The sequence below is a fragment of the Sapajus apella genome, unplaced genomic scaffold, assembly GCF_009761245.1.
Source record: "Sapajus apella isolate SASKATOON/1434 unplaced genomic scaffold, GSC_monkey_1.0 scaffold69, whole genome shotgun sequence".
Classification (NCBI taxonomy): Eukaryota; Metazoa; Chordata; class Mammalia; order Primates; family Cebidae; genus Sapajus; species Sapajus apella.
This window is the reverse complement of record NW_022437009.1, coordinates 7,768,082-7,781,383: the sequence shown is the minus strand read 5'-3', so window position 1 is coordinate 7,781,383 and position 13,302 is coordinate 7,768,082. Positions and strand designations below refer to the sequence as shown.

General features: G+C 44.5%; 1 long non-coding RNA gene across 1 annotated transcript; it reads right to left on the bottom strand.

The window, feature by feature from the left end:
- Positions 1-5,792: 5,792 nt before the first annotated feature.
- Positions 5,793-11,095, bottom strand: LOC116531100. Its single transcript, XR_004260273.1, has 2 exons — positions 10,644-11,095; positions 5,793-6,252 (listed from the first exon to the last, which is right to left on the bottom strand). It is a non-coding gene; the product is annotated as an uncharacterized LOC116531100 (long non-coding RNA).
- Between the last annotated feature and the right edge of the window lie 2,207 nt (positions 11,096-13,302).

Below are 13,302 nucleotides of genomic sequence, written 5' to 3'. Positions count from 1 at the left end.
TGCAGAATGTGCACGTTTATTACATAGGTATACATGTGCCATGGTGGTTTGCTGCACCCATCAACCTGTCATCTACATTAGGTATTTCCCCTAATACTACTCCTCCCCTTGCTCCCTACCCACCGACAGGCCCCAGTGTGTGATGTTTCCTCCCTGTGCCCACATGTTTTCATTGTTCAACTCCTACTTATGAGTAAAAACATGTGGTGTTTGGTTTTTTGTTCCTGTGTTAGTTTGCTGAGAATGACGGTTTCCAGCTTCAACTATGTCCCTGCAAAGGACATGAACTCATTCTTTTTATGGCTACATGGTACTTCATAGTGTCTCTGTGCCCCATTTTTTTAATTCAGTCTATCATTGGTGGGCATTTGTGTTGGTTCCAAGTCTTTGCTATTTGAATAGTGCTGCAATAAGCACACGTGTACATGTGTCTTTATGGTAGAATAATTTATAATCCATGTTTTCAGTTTTTCTATAAAATGTGGGTTTCTTTTCCTTTATCCCACTTAGGATTCACTGAGCTTGTTTGAACTTAGGTCTGGTCTTTCATTAGAACTGGACATTTTTCAGTAACTATCATTTCAAATACTTCTCTCTCACTCTCACTATCATTCATTGAAATTTTGATTATATGTATATTGTATCTCCCAACTCTCTCTTTTATATCTCCTAAATCTTTCATATCTTTGTCTTTCTTTTGTATTCTAGGTCATTCTTCAGAGCAACTTCCAGATCACTAATTCTCTTTTCAGCTGTGTCTAAGTTATTATCATATTTATTGAGTTGCCAATTTCATTTATTTTCTTTTACTAAAAGGTCTGTTTGTTTCTTTATTATATCTAACTAGGTTACTCTCAGTCTTTTGTTCCCTCATTACACTTTCAGTACTCTCTTTTATTTCATAAACAAATTAAATATATTTATTTTGCATTTGATATTGGATAAGTAAATCCAGGTCATTACAATCTTCCAGAAACATGATGTTCTCACTCAAGGTAATTTATTTACTTATGTGTTCATTGAATTTTGATTGTGAAGTCCATATCCTCTGGAACTTTATCTGTGAGAATTCTCTGAGATCAGGGTTTAAAGTGTGTTCTGTCTGGAGGGATTTGTTGCTGCTGTTTTATGAGCCCTAGGGATAGTACCAATCTAGGAGACTTCAAATTTTCAAATGGTGTCTAAGTTTAAGATTACAAATTTGAGAAAGGCTTTTGTTTTTTTCTTCTGTTCCATCAAGAGTCAAGGATGACAACCAAATAGCTTCACCAACTCTCTTTCACCCTTTGAGTATGGTTTTTCTAGTTCATCTACCAAGAGTTTCACCCCTCAGCGGTCCCAATTTTGTATATGGATTCAACCTGCTTGATCCCTGGACTATATCTCCCGTCTCTGATGTATATGATCCATATTATCTACTGAAACCCAGTTAGGCCCCAAGACAAAGACTAGCTCTACAGCTCACTTATTCTTTTCATTTAATGTTTTGTTGTTGTTGTTGTTTCTTATTCCCCTTGGCTGAGTGTGGTGATTCATACCTGTAATCCCAACACCAGGAAGAAGGAATGCTTGAGCCCAGGAGTTCAAGATCAGCCCAGGAAACACTGCAAGACCTCAACTCCACAAAAATAATAACATTAAGGCCGGGCGCGGTGGCTCATGCCTGTAATCCCAGCACTTTGGGAGGCCGAGGCGGGTGGATCACGAGGTCAAGAGATCGAGACCATCCTGGTCAACATGGTGAAACCCCGTCTCTACTAAAAATACAAAAAATTAGCTGGGCATGGTGGCGCGTGCCTGTAATCCCAGCTACTCAGGAGGCTGAGGCAGGAGAATTGCCTGAACCCAGGAGGCGGAGGTTGCGGTGAGCCGAGATCGTGCCATTGCACTCCAGCCTGGGTAACAAGAGCGAAACTCCGTCTCAAAAAAAATAAATAAATAAATAAATAAAATAACATTAGCCAGGCATGTGAGTATGCCTCTCTTTGTTATGTACCTGTAGTCCTAGATACTCAGGAGGCTGAGGTGGGAGGATCACTTGAACCCAGGAGTTCAAGGTTGCAGTAAGCTTTGATCGCACTCCAGCCTGGGTGACACAGCAAGACCCTTTCTCTAAACTAAATAAATAAATAAGAAACTCCCCTTATTTTGTGCCAACTCAACCATGCATTCATGTATTTTTAAAGGTGGGGTGGGAATATCTATATGTGTCTGTGTGTTTATCAGTCTCTCTCTCTCTCTTTCTCTCTCTCTCTCTCTCTCTCTCTCCATACATATATACATATACACACACACACTATCATTTGGAGGCATACCGTCCCTGGAGGAGTTTCATAGAACATCTAGTCTACTATATTTCATGGAAAGATACATTTAATCATATTTATCAGCAAGGGAAGATGTCAATATAAGGAGTGAGTGTTAAAAAAGCAAGTTATATAACAGTGTTCTCTCTGTATTTCAGGTTAAGTGATGCTTGCTTTGTCTTTGTATTTTTCTATATTGTTTTACTTTTTTATAATGAGAATTATTATTTTAACAAACCCCATTGTCTCAATTCTACTCATATTATTATACAAATATACAAAACGTGTGGCTTCTTTGTTTGTCTGTAACATGCTTAATTGTTCTTCTGGAGTCTCCATCCTAGTGGAAAGTACAGGACTATGGAATAGGAGTCCACAGTACCAGACACATTGTATGGGTCTGACCAGATTTGCTCCACTTGCCTCTCCCCTCAACCACATACTCGATGGATAGTCCCGGCAACTACCGCCACAGCCTCATCTACTGACACAATATCTATCTCAGCCTTCTCTGTGGTGAGGGCTTCAGTGGGTACTCTTGTGTCTGCCATGGCAGAAGACAAGGCTCTAGTGCTCAGGTCTGACTCAACAGGTTTTACAAAGACCCAGTTCCTCTCACCACTCCCAGGCTCAGATAAAGGGTGTATTATTACCTATTGCTTTCTAACAAATTAGTTCAAAACTTGTGGTTTAAGCAATAAACATTATCTCACAGATTGAGTGGGTCAAGAATCTGGGAGTGGCTTAGCAAGATGCTTCTGGCTGAGGGTCTCTCATGAAATGGTTGTCAGCATTGAAAAGAATTGCAATCATCTGAAGGCTTGACAGAGCCTGAAAGATCCACTGCCAAAATACCTCGCTCTCATGGCTGCTGGCAGGAGGCTTTAGATCCTCCCCATGCAGGCCTCTCTGCGCTGCTTGAGTATGCTCACACTGGAAGCTGGCTTCTCCCAAAGCAAGGCCAGCTGACCCTTAAACAGCAGGGGTTTGAACTAAGAGGATACACTTACATGCAGACTTTCTTCTGCCTCTGCCACACCTCAGACAGCAAGACCAATCCCTCCTCTTCCTCCTCCTCCTCAGCCCACTCAAGGTGAAGATGACAAGGATGAAGACCTTTATAATGATATACTTCCACTTAATTAAGAGTAAATATATTTTCTCTTTCTCATAATTTTCTTACATATAACATACAAAATATGTGTTAATCAACTGTTTATACTAGCTGTAGGGCTTCTGATTAATAGGAGGCTATTAGTAGTCAAGTTTTGGGGAGAATCAAAATTATACATGCATTTTTGCCTCTGCAGGAGTTGGTACCCCTAACCCCCATGTTGTTCAAGGGTCAATTGTTTTTGTTTAAGAGTAAGAAAGAAGGTACAGTGCCTTTTATGACCTAATCTCTGCAATCACACAATGCCACATTCACTTTATTCTGTTTGTTAGAAGCAAGTCTCTAAGACCAGCCCACACTCAGGTAGAGGGGAATTAGGCTCCACCTCTTAAAGAGAGGAGTATGAAAGCATTTGTGGACATATTTTAAAACTGTCGTAAAGGACTATGGCTTGAGCATTGGATCTCTAACTTCCTCAGAATCCTACCAGAGGGAAGAGGTAACATGACTTCACAGTGTAGTAAAGTTAATATACCACGTGGCAAATGGTGATCATTGAAAGACAAGAGAGAGGAGAATGCAACAGATAAATTCAAATCACCCCTCCCCACACAGACTACTTTGAGGTATGATGATCTCCCATGGCCCATCTGGAGGAAGTCCCAGGTGTCTGAAACCAAATGGGTTTTTTGTGAGACGATGGCTTACTTCTCTCTTTCTCTGTCTCACTTTTGCTTTTTCCCTTATCTTTGCTGCCCTAGACTTGCACCATTCAGTAAAGCTTTAGCATAGATCTTTATCTCAAATTCTGTGTTCTCAAAAATTTGACTTAAGAAGTTAAGCTTGAAAGTTACTAGCACTGACGTAAACATATTTTCAGATGGTTCATTTTCTCCAGGGTAGATGTTCAGACTTCCGAATTTCCTCCCTAGACACTCCACCACCAACCTGACTCTTCCTTAACGGTAGCAGGTACGTCATGGATCCTACTTCACCTTACGGTAATGGGAGGGAACGCACCTCTAGTCCAAGCTGACCTCTACCTGGGCTATTCATCTAGTCTGTCTCCTAGACTCTCATAACTGAGCCTGACTTGTTAGGTTGATGCACGAGCTCCCACCACTAAAAACCACAGTTTTGATCCTTTCTCTCCAGTTGCAAAGTCCCCTGTTCAGTGAACACTTTGTTCCATCCCCAGGCCTCTGCTGGACTACAAGCTCTCCCAGCACCCCAACCAAAGCACATTAGAACCCTAGGTTCCAAGGCACAACATTCCCAGGCCATGGAGAACAGGAGCACTGGCCCAGTCTCATCTAATTACCCATCTTCCTTCCCTTTAGCTCCTGTGCCATGTTGAGGGAATGCAAGACTGGAGACATTAACCCCCATGTTCTTAGTTTCCTTCATATCTATCTGAATGTTTCTGCTGTATCCAGTGATTTGGCCTACGGGAATAAAAGCGAGGACACTGCACTCCGACTCCATCGTCCTTCCTCCACCTCTCCTTTCTTCCTCCAAACCCCTCAGGTGAGAAGGGGTGAGCTTCCCAAGTGACTTCCATTGTACTGTAGTCTGAATTATCTCTATTGTCTTGTTTTGTTTTGTTTTGTTTTGTTTTAATAAAAAAATGATTTTCTCTCTTTTTTTAATTTTATTTATTTTTTTTTTTTAAGATGGGGTTTCACCATGTTGGTCAGGCTGGTCTTGAACTCCCGACCTCAGGTGATCCGCCTGCCTTGGCTTCCAAAGTACTTGGGTTACAGGCGTGAGCCACTGTGCCCAGCTGAATCTCTATTGTTTACGGGAAATTCTATGATCATATTATTAGGAGGCTGATGAATTTAGGAATTTATTTGCTTTCTACACAAAATCTTACTTCCAAGATTGTTTTCTCTTGATGGATTCAAAAACAGGAACTTGGCTCTAGATTTAAACTGAACAATGACCTCTTGTTTGAGGTGGTTCCTGCCCTTCCTAAACCACTAAAACCTATTGCTTTCATAGGTGGAGAACCTCAGGAAAACAAAGTGTACAGGATATGAATACATATCCAAAATACATTTTAAACATGTTATCTAACTGCCTTAAGCAATTGGAGTATTTTCTCAAAAAGTACCATTATTGTCATCAATTCTTCATTGAGGTCACCTCCAACTTGCCTATTAAGGATATCCTCCTTCCTCCAGACGGAGTCCTGGCTACTAAATCCTTCTTTATAGACAGCTCAGTTTGGACCCATTTTCCCAGCTTAGACCTTAGCCATTTTTCAAGCATGTAAGTTCCAGTACTAAACCTTCTTGACCCAGGTTAAGAAAGAACTTACCAAGCCTCATTTCCTCACCTCACAGTCAGGAAAGAAAGATCAAACACAGTGATGTATTAAGACATGAAAAGAAAAGATGTATGTGAAGTCACTTTGCAAACTGTAACACACTTTACAAACATCAAGTATTATCTCATAAAAGAGGCCTTCTCAAGCAACTGAGAATGGTTGTTTTCATCTTTTGAACCATAGCAGTTGTTCCCAGGGGCCAGGAAAGATAAAGTCAGTGTCAGAAAGGAGGCTTCTTTAAGTCATTGAAGGAAAAGGATGGAGGAAAAGGGGGCACCTGTGGGAAAGTCAGTTTCAGATGCATCTTATCTGCCCAGACAACCACTCGTTTCAGGCTTCTGCTGGTGGAGCAGTATTAGAAAACACAGCTTAGGGACGGCACCAAGGGAGGTCCAAGTCACGATGTTGAGATGGTGGCGAACAAGAACATCAAAAACTTCAGGCTGGCATCTTCTGTGGCCATGGGCAGAGATCTACTCAGGCTGCTGTCCAAGTTCACTCTGCTGGGCAGAAAGGAGCTGATTTATGTATCCAGCAGGTATGCCAGAGAAAATTCAAATTGATCAAAAATTAAATATTCATAGGACATTATTCATTAAGATTCATCTCACCGAGTGGATGAAATGAGGCAAGGGAAGAAATTAGCTTGCTTGAGAGTGTCAAAGTGATTATGTGATTAAATTGCAATTTATAATTTCTCCTTCAAAAAAAAAGCATTACTTCTTGATTTGTGTTTCTCCTCTTGCTGTGCTCCCTTGTTGTCTAGGCCTTAGCCAAGGACACTCAGGGTTAATCGGAAACAGGAAGGCTCCTAACACAGTGCCTGATCTGCCTCCACTGCCCTTCCCCATCCAGCACTGACTCGGAGAGAGGGGCCTTTCCATCCAGCCTCAGGGTTTTGTTCTTGATGCTGAGAACAGGGCTTCCAGAAGCAGAGACCAGACAAATCCCCACAGTGCCACTCAGTGGGAGGATTTTCCAGCCTCAGCCACTGTCCCTCCTTCCTCTACAAGAGAAAAGGTACAAAGTACAATTTCCCTGTAGCTCACCAGTCATCCCTGTAGAGCATATCTGAATGGTCTACAGGGAAGTCCCTCCTGGCCACCTTCTACACTTAAAGAGAAGGGAGACGTTCTTCCTGCACTCTTGGCCTCCCCTCCTGAACTTGATGTGGAGCTATGCAAAGCCTCCTCCAGGCAAAGCCCGGGTCAGGTGCTTACTCTTGAAGCTGGCCAGCTGAGATGCCATCCTTACTTCAAGGTCAACAAGCCAGTTCCTCAGCTCCTGACAACAAAGATCCCCAGGGAAACTGAATACCAAAGTACAAGAACCCAACAGGTTCAAGGCAACAGGTTCAGTTCAGGTGTTCTTGGGTAACCCACCTCTTTTACCAGCTGGCATATCCACTCTACCATACCCCCTTTCTAGGGGACTCTCTAATTGAGCTAAGCCTGAATCCAAAGAAGAACGAGGAACACTCCCAAAGGCTTGCCACCAGAGGCCAGGCAGCTTTAATTTTCCAGCTGTGCTCTTCTGAGCCCTGAAGACCCAGAAGACACAGGGCCTGCCCAGTGGGGGGAGAAGGGAGGAGCTTAGGGGAGCAGCAAGCTCCAACTGGGGCAAGCTCCACTTTCATCTGCTTTATACATGGCATTTCCATGTATGATTTCATTTCAGGAAAAGGTTTTGCTGCTAAAAATAATTTTTAAACCACTGAATTAGATGACCTCTCACCAGCCCCTTCCAGTCCAGTAGCCTCTGATTCTCTGACTTCAATGATATGGAAGCAAAATGTACTCTGAACTCAACAAAGCCTCTATTTTCTCCTATCTCTGACTCCTAGGAAACACAATCTGTCTGTCTCTCTGTCTGTCTGCCTAGGATCCAGAGTGTAGCTAAGGTGATATGGATAGGTATGGAGGCAGATGGCTAGCTGCGTTTATCTTCCTCTGTCACTCTATGTCCTTCCATCTTGGCCTCTCGCTGTCTCTGTAACTCTCTGTGTCTGTCTCTTGCTACTACCCAATAAAGATTTAAAGCCTGGTTCCAGCAGCTGAGAACGGCGATATTAATTCCAAGCTTGTTTCCAAACACCACGGAGGCCTACCCGGGTTAATTAGTTGTGCAGGCTTTTCCACAAGTGAGCGAGCCGGCAGGGTTTTTTACAGCTCTGTCACTGTGTTTATTTGTTCGTTTTCTGTTTTATTTGGAAATACATTTATGTGACAATAAATAACACCGTCACGACTAGAGCTGATAAAGGCAATGAACAGCCCCTTCAGGGCCTTGGGGACGGTAGTGAGAAGGCTTCAAGATCCGGTCCCCCTACTCCAAGGGGCGCTACTAGCCCTTGAGAGAGATGAAGAGGATGTGGGTGAAACCAGTGGACAGAGGCCAGAAGAAGAAACGGGACTAAGGGCCGTGGACATGGCTAAAAGCAAGAAAGGAAATGCCCACTGGGGAACAGAGCCCACAGCAAGGAGTCAGGCGCCTGAGGCTCTTGGCGAATGGCAGGTGGAGGCAAAAGATCTGGGTCTGGACCCCAGTTCCAGCACATACAAGCTGTGTAACCTCAGACAGGTTGCTAACCTCCGTGCCTCTGTTTCCTCGCCCATAAAACAGGAGTGATAATAACACCTTCTGCTCAGAGTGGCTGAAAATATATCTAGGAGACAATGAAAGTAAATGTACTATACGAACAATACAGATTCTCATTTTTCAGATTAAAAGCATTTCTCAGGAGTATATGCTCAGGATTCTAGGCCTCCTTGGGAAAAAATAATCTAAAATGTTAGAGCAGAATTTGTCCTTTTGTCCAAAGGGTCTGTGCTAATGACTTCAACATGGCCACACTGTTTGGCCCGTTTATAAGCTGACCACAATCTCACCATGGCTAATTTAGCTCTTGCACAAGCCCCAACCGGGAAGATTCTATTAGTCTAAACAAAAAAATATATTATGAGGAGTACTTCACTGTGATCCACATATACTTATTTAAGGCTTTCGGGATAAGGGACGAGGAGAAGTGAGGAGGCAGAGGGATCACAATATGAAGCCAAGTAGGCAGAACGGAATGTCAGTAGAGGGTGGAGCCTCTGAGTTCAGAGTCCCTCTTTGCATCACTTTCTGACCACAAACCTTAGAGATGCTATTTAATATTTCTATCTCGGTTTAGTCTTCTCATCTGTAAAATGGGGACAGGGACGGTACCTAGCTCATTGGACTGCGGTGTGAGGAGATGAGATGAAGTACGTGACGTGCTTGGGACAGTAGATGGCACATGGAAGAGCTCCATAAACACTAGCTAGCCTCAAAACACGTGAAAACTATTCAAGAGACATTTCACTTGCCGGCACCTGAACTTACCACCAATTGAGAGCCTGGGTGCTGAGGGTGTGCAATGAAGGAGCATGTCCAATGGTGGGATTTAATCAAGAAATCCTTCCAGGAGGAAAGACAACTCCAACACAAATTAGAAGAGAGGATAGCACTGCCTGCAGCTAGGCACGTCCTCCCGTGTCTTCTCATGACGCTAGACCCGCAGCCAAGAGGAGCCAAGGAATCCCACAGAATTACCAGCAAGTCGCCAGCAGATGGAGCCAGCCACCTCCAAACACTGCTGCTCAAGGCATCAGCACCCTCTAAAGGGACCGGCACCCAGCCACCTCCAGTCAGGAGCAGGACTGAGAGAGACCATAGAGAGTTACCCTCCTCACCCCTGTGAAGACTACAGGGGTGCTTTCCTGCCCCAGTGTGAAGGGAGAGGGAATCCAGACCCTCCCCGATGCCTCAGAGGCACAGATCACTGTCAGAGTCCTTGCCACCCTGGGAGCCTAGGACTGCAGCCCAGGGCCTTTGTTGTTCCCCTCCCCCATGGTGGGAAGGAAAAGCAGGATACCTGATGAAGGTACTTTGAGGGCTGGGACTGCATTTGAATGTAGAGACCGGTACCCACCTGAGTCCGGGAGATTCTGAAAGCCGGAGGCCCACTATAGTAGCCCATCCAGCAGGGCTCGAAGGACCCTGGTGCAGCATGACTGGGAAGAAGATGGGGGCAGCGCTCCCTTCCCAGGACTGTGGGGCCCTTGAAGGATTATGGGAAAGGATTCCTGCGGGGCCTGCGGCTCCACGTGGAAATGCACAGAAGTCAGTGGAAGGGCAGAGCTGAGGGTTTGCCCAGGTACCCATGGCCAAGTCAACAAAGGGTTGTTGGGCTCCTGTACCACTGTTGAGGATAAAGGCAGGTGCGTCTGTGTGAGGGGAGGAGGGGGAAAGGGTGGTTTTCAGTGATGGGGAAGGGCTGGGTGAGATCTTCAGCATCTAACAGAGCCACAAAGAACTAGGAAGGGGTAAAGGACACTCCTGTAAAGAAGCCTTTTACTCTCCATCCCTCCTCTCTGCCCAAATAGAGATGCTGAGGCCTCGAAGAGGGAGATGAGGCATCTTCAAGCCAGGCCCTACCTCCGCTCCACTGCTTCAAACAGCCAGGACCCAACTCTAGCTTTCGCTGGAGGGAAAGGGAGAGAAGAGCTCTGAATTGAATTTGCGATGAAAGTTTTAAAAATATAAGAGGCTGAGTCTTAATTACTGGAATGAGACTGTTATAGTAACCGAAAGTGGCTGAAAAGTTATGGAACCAGACCAAGACATCGTTAAGGGAGCGGCTCCTCAGCAGGAAAGAGAGATCTGGCACAACACAGGCAGGGCAGTTACTGGAAGAAATAAAATAGTTTCATGTTTACACCCCGATGAGTTGAGACTCCCCAATGAATCGGGCACACAGGAAGTACCCAGGACTTGGAGATCAGTGTCCCCATAGTCAGAGTACCCCGTGAAGGATGACGTCGTGCGCAGAGCACATCCTCCTCTTCCCATTAGGGTCCTGTCTCACCTCCCAGGGCAAGCGAAGCAGGAGGGATTTGTCCTCAGGCTTTAACGAGGCACTTAGAAAGAGGAACAGGATGCTTTCTTCTACCAGGAATCCTCGATGGAATGCAGGCGCAGGCAGCTGAAAGAGATGGTGCGATTTGCATACTTCTGGTGGATTCCAGGAAGCATCAGCCTCATTTCACCCTGACATCAGCCAGTGGACTCTGCCTGGGTCCACTGAGAGCTTTCTGTCTCCAGCTGAGAAAGTCGGGAGATGAACAAGTCAGGGGACAACACAGGCCCTGGGACACCGTGGCAGTATATTCAGATCAGGAAAATTTCCAGTAGGGGCTTGGTTCCCTACTGGAAATTGAAAGAAAACGAAGTTTATAAAGAGCAGGGTGGGAACTGGTTTGCAGAACAGAATGTTCCTTTGGCTTATTTCCATCTGGGGGAAAGGGAAGAACTAATACTTATTGAATGCCTGCACTGAATCAGGCACTATGTTCATTCTTGTCTTATTTAATCCCCCCACGACCCTGTAAAGAAAGCATTTTCTCCATTTCACAGATGAAAAAACTGAGGCAGAGTGGTTGCCTGAGGTCACATGTTGGAATTTGAACTTCATGCTTGTCCGTGTGGTAGACCCGGAGATTCCATGCTCACATGGCCCCTTCACTAAAGGACTCACTCCCCTGCTACCAAGAATGTTGGTTTTATTTGGCCCCAGCAATTGGTTCCTTCAGGGACCACCTCAGTTTTTGAGCCACAGTCACTCTCTTCCTTTTAAAAAAAAATATATATTTATTTATTTTTTATTTTGAGACAGAGTTTCGTTTTTGTTGCCCAGGCTAGAGTGCAATGGCGCGATCTCCACTCACGCAACCTCCACCTCCGGGGTTCGAGCCATTCTCCCGCCTTACAGGTGGTGCATGCGAAATCCCAGCTACTCAAGCTACTCCCCGAGCCCGAGTAGCTGGGATTACAGGCATGCGCCACCACACCAGGTTAATGTTTTTTGTATTTTTAGTAGGGATGGGGTTTCTCCATGTTGGTCAGGCTGGTCTCGAACTCCCGACTCCAGGTGATCTGTGCGCCTCGGCCTCCCAAAGTGCTAGGATGACAGGCGTGAGCCGCCGCGCCGGGTCCCACAATCACTCTCTTCTTAAGGCAGCCACCAGCCAATGGCTGAGCAAGGTGGTAGTTCAAGGGCCCATCCCTCTTCTGCCAATGTGGAACTCCTCTAACAAGCGATTTTTGCTTGGAGTACCCTGTTAGGCTGGCAGAGGCTTCGTCAGGTCTGCAGCAAGGGCCAAGAGCTCCTCCTAGCCAAACTGCTTCCTCCCTTTTCCACGCACGGGTGATCCTCCCTTTGCACTCACCTCTCTTGCAGCATCTAGTTCCAGATAACCCAGTGGAGACTCCCAACAGCCTGACTGCAAAGCTTTCCCTTTTTCTGACACTATCCTCATTTTCACCGTCCTTAAGTAACATTGCTGCAGTGCAGATAGTGAGCTCCCTCTTGAAAGCAGGGGCTTCACCCCTTCCAGAAGAAAGCTACTAAAGGTTGAGTGATTAGGGCAGTTCCCAAAGAGTTAGTTATCCTTGACTATTAGGTGCTCAGTGCCCAAAGGCAGTCTCTAACATTCATCCTTTGAGGTCTAAAGTCTGCGTAGAGAGTCTACCCCCACTTTCTCCCTTCCCCACATATCAATTCCACCCCCTTAAATTGCTGCAACATGGAATTAAGATATGTAGTTTTATTTGTTGTGCTTAACAAAAAAGCTTTATGATTTCTGAGTTTAATTTAAAAAGCAGATGGTCATAAGCAACAAAAGAAAAATATATATAAATGGGATCAAAACCAAAAATTTTGTGCTTCAAAGTACACCATCAAGAAAGCGAAAAAATAGGCCAGCACCCATAATCTCAGCTACTCAGGAGGCTTTGTCAGAAGGATCACTGGAGCCCACGAGTTCAGGGCCAGCCTGGGCAACATAGCAAGACTCCATCTCTAAAATAATAATAATAACAAAGAAAGTAGAAAGACAACCCAACTAAAAATGGGCAAAGAATTTGAATAAACATTTTTCCAAGTAAAAGACACAAATAGCCAACATATGCATGGAAAGATGTTCAACAGCATTCGTCATTAGGGTGATGCAAATCAAAACCAGAATGACACATCACTTCATATCCACCAGCACGGCTACAATTTTTCAAATGGACAATAACAAGTGTTGAAAAGAAAGCTGAGAAATTGGAACTCTCATGTATTGTTGGTAAAACTGCAAAATAGTATGGCTGCCTTGGGAAACAATTTGGCAGTTCCTCAAAAAGGTAAATAAAGAATTACCATATGACCCAACAATTTTACTCCTAGGTATACAGCCAAGAGAATTGAAAACATGTGTTCACGTAAAAACTCATACTCAAATGTTCACAGAAGCATCATTCGTAATTTCCAAAAAGTAGAAAGAACCCAGATGTCCATCAATTGATGAATGGATAAACCAAATGAAATACATCCGTACAATGGGATATTATTCAGCCACAAAGAAGAATGAAGTACTGATACATGCCACAACAAGGATGAGCCTTGAAATCATTATGCTAAATAAAGAAGTCAGACAGGCTGAGTGCCGTGGCACACTCCAGTAATCCCAGCACTTTGGGAGGCT